We start from the raw sequence: 3,602 nt of genomic DNA, 5'->3' as shown, positions 1-3,602 counted from the left end.
TTTAGGCAAGTCGTGGTCGACACCGACTTCTTATGTGAAGGTCGGTACTTAACTAGGCTTAATCCTTTGGATTAGGCCTTTGACTTGGACCTGGGCCTTTGACATTGGGCCAGGGTATGAACACCATGTATAACCAAGTGTCTTATAAAAACTTATTGAATGGAGATATAAATTATAAAGCAGAGCTTGTTTTTATCAGGTTAATAATTATAATAAATAGACCTGTATTACAGTGCAAACCAAGATATTATCATCCATGATTTACAGGTCTGTAGTTACTTACTTACTTGTCCAATTCATAAACTGTATTTATGTTGAAATAAATTAATCAAACAAATAGTTCATGGATCTTTGGAGTTATACTTTGATAATCCTCAAAATTCAAAATTATAATTTCAAATTGAAATGAATAATTGAAAAAATAAAATATTTTGATTAACTAATTCAAAATTATAATTTCAAATTGAAACGAATAATTGAAAAAATAAAATATTTTGATTAACTAATTTAGTAGAGGCTGCGCAAACGCAGGCCTCCGCTGTCACAAATTATGACGTAGGTTCTACCACTTGGGTAGACCTTAGGACAGCACCCTTCCCAAGTGCAATGGAGGCCGCTACCCTAGGCCATGGGCCTTTTTGATCACCCATCGACCCCATCCAGGTAAGTATATTGCAATTGTCGTCATGCCTTTCATTTTATATTGTATCGCAACATTCTCATAGGCATATTTTTTCGATGTGGTATATTAATATAGCACGCCTTCTTTCTATCCATAAGTAAAAGAGAAGGAGAAATTTTAAAGAAAAAAAGATCAGCCACACACATAAGAAAAAGGAACAGAAAGTAACAAAAGAAGAAAAAAACAACAAAGAAAGAACGAGAGAAAACTTGACAAAATTGAAGAGCAAAGTGAATTACGGGTATAAGAATAAAAGTGACAATGAACCAAGAGATATAGAAGGAGAAATAATCAAGACTTAAGAGAATTGGATCTCAACTGATAATGTATTGCAGTGATTAGAAAGCAACTTTGAAACAACGGTAGAGGACAACCATAAATGAAAGAGAGGACAATCAACATATGGGCACCATGTGCAATAACTATTGATGTTGATCCCATGAAGAACTGCCACAAGACAACCGGCCAAATCTGCAAACACAAGAAACTTCTAGTCTTAATATTTTGACTCATGCTAGAAAGCAGTAATAATACAAGACAGTTAGGCATGCAAATTGAATTCAAGGATAAAGAGACAAGTAACATACATCAGGCTAAAGAGGATAAGAGAAACAATCCTGAGAACCGGTCTGTCCATGTTTTGCGAACTTTAACTTGATGTAACTCTTGACACCATAATCAAAGAGAGTTCCTTTAATTTGATTGGAACCTTTGGCAGTTCAAGATTTCTGCTGAGTAGAAGTACAGATCCAAGAAGGAACCCTGATACGAAACCTCCAATGCTCGCAAAGTTGACGATATAAGGCAGAAAAAGCCAAGGATGAAATTGCAAACAAATACAAAGACAAAAGAGACTATTGCTGAAACCTGCATTCAAACAAAGAATATTAATCACTATGCTGGCACCAAGAAACAAGAAAAAAGAAATGCCAACGAAGACATCCAAATCCTACTCTTTTGGATTGTAATTCCCAGTTCCAAATGAGCTCAGAGAGTAAAGTTCCGAGTAATCCATACAAAGCCCCAGAAGAGGTAACAGCTGGGGTGTGCTGAAGAAAAAGAGAAGCCATCAAGGCTCCCCCAAATGCAGACATTGCATAGCTTACATCAATCCTTACTGCAAGTAATAAAATATTCATCATTCATCAGCAATTTTATCTCCAATCAACAGAATAAACAATTGACAGTAGAATTCGAACCCTAAAAGGCTAAAAGAAAAGTATTGTAAAAGGAAAAATATAATTACACGGTCCACAATAACCTAATAAGTAATATTTATCTTAATACAATTCACAATGAGAACCAGAAAAAGATTTCAGATTCAGAGAATCTTTGGAAGAAATAAAAGAACTCACTTGGACTGAGAAGGGCCTAAGAGAGGATTCTCAGAGAGAGGTTGGAAGGAGAACCTTCCGAGGGATTTTAGGGCGCAGTCGCCGTTGCGATGAAGACGCCCACGTGGATGATCACGAACACTGACACCACCCACGTGTTACCGCCAGAGCGGCAGCGCTTCAAGGAGGGAGCAACCTTGAGGTCCTGGGGGAGTGCCGCCGGGAACTTTGCCGGAGGAGAGAGCTTAACGATGTCGATGAATTGATCGGAACCTCCTTCCACCGCCATTTCCGATTCTTCTTCTCACTGTAACCTTTCACCACCGAGATTGTGTTTTTTCCAGCGAGAAATGGAGAATGAGCTACGAGTTGGTTTGTTGGTGGGAATTTCTAGAGAGAGAAACAGCTTAATAAGTTTGTTGAGCTTGGCGGGAATTTTTTTTTAATTTGCGTTGGGCTTTCTGTTTCTGATTTCGTTTGGCCGTTTGGGGACTGATCAGTAAAGTAGGGGGTGGTAGTAAGATAATGGATATTTAAATTTTAATATGCAACTGAAGTAGCAAGCGGATCCGTGGCGCAATGGTAGCGCGTCTGACTCCAGATCAGAAGGTTGCGTGTTCGATTCACGTCGGGTTCAATATCCCAATCCGTAAAGCTACCGCCGGATCGATATTTTTTTGTGTATTTCAACGGGCCTAGGCACGTAATAACAGTTTTTTTATTAGTATGTTTTTGCTTCTGTTTTGGACCAAAGAAAGGCACTATAATTTAGAATTTTAGACTAGATTCTCTCTCTCTCAGTTGATATACTCACCAATTCACTATATAATATTTTCATTCAAAATATAGTACTTTAATAGTTGTATAAGAGTTGTAAACAAATTAATTGTTCATATCATATTTGTTGCAAAATTTTGCGCCCACAATTGTGTGCATATTATTTTTCTTTTTGGGTATAAATAGTGTGTGTACACAAAACTTAAATGAATAAGGCTCCATTTGATTGATGTATAGGATAAGACATAAACACAAAGACACAGACACTAAAGATATAGATATAAAATATTTGTGTTTATGTATTATGTTTGGTAAAAATAATGAACAAGGCACAAATATTTAAAAAAGTCTGAATTGCCCTTCATTCAACCACAAATTTTACCAACATCGCTACACACCCATCACTTCAAAGGTTACATGTCATAACCATTAAATTTTTATTTCTTTCCGTATTTTTTTCTTCTAATATCATCTCAAATTATCATTTAAATATTAAATATATAATTTTTTTTGGAAAAAATAGAAAATTAAAGTCCGAAATTTATCAAAGATTAATTAAAATTCAAATAAATAAAAAATTAAATGTATAATTTTTTTAAGAAAATAGAAAAATAAATTTGGTTGTAGAATTTAAAAGAGGAAATAAAAAAAAAAGAAATATTTGAGGAGATAAGAGAATAAATTTTGAAAATTTAAAAATTGAATAAGGATAAAAGAGTAAAAAAGTAGTGTCTCACAAGTTGTGTCTCAGTGTCTCATTAAATTGGAGGTACACTAATTTAGTGTCTCCGTGTCCATCTATGTCTTTC

At 35.1% G+C, this 3,602-nt stretch overlaps 2 non-coding genes and 1 pseudogene across 2 annotated transcripts; 1 reads left to right on the top strand and 2 right to left on the bottom strand.

The window, feature by feature from the left end:
* Positions 1 to 511: 511 nt before the first annotated feature.
* On the bottom strand, positions 512 to 671 carry LOC130970868 (U1 spliceosomal RNA). Its single transcript, XR_009082116.1, has one exon. It is a non-coding gene; the product is annotated as a U1 spliceosomal RNA (small nuclear RNA).
* Positions 672 to 980: 309 nt separating this feature from the next.
* Positions 981 to 2,305, bottom strand: LOC130965980 (RHOMBOID-like protein 8; annotated as a pseudogene).
* Positions 2,306 to 2,581: 276 nt separating this feature from the next.
* Positions 2,582 to 2,653, top strand: TRNAW-CCA (transfer RNA tryptophan (anticodon CCA)). The gene has a single exon. It is a non-coding gene; the product is annotated as a tRNA-Trp (tRNA).
* The last annotated feature ends 949 nt before the right edge of the window (positions 2,654 to 3,602 follow it).

This window comes from Arachis stenosperma, chromosome 3, assembly GCF_014773155.1.
Source record: "Arachis stenosperma cultivar V10309 chromosome 3, arast.V10309.gnm1.PFL2, whole genome shotgun sequence".
Taxonomy (NCBI): domain Eukaryota; kingdom Viridiplantae; phylum Streptophyta; class Magnoliopsida; order Fabales; family Fabaceae; genus Arachis; species Arachis stenosperma.
This window is presented reverse-complemented; position numbering and strand designations above follow the sequence as displayed.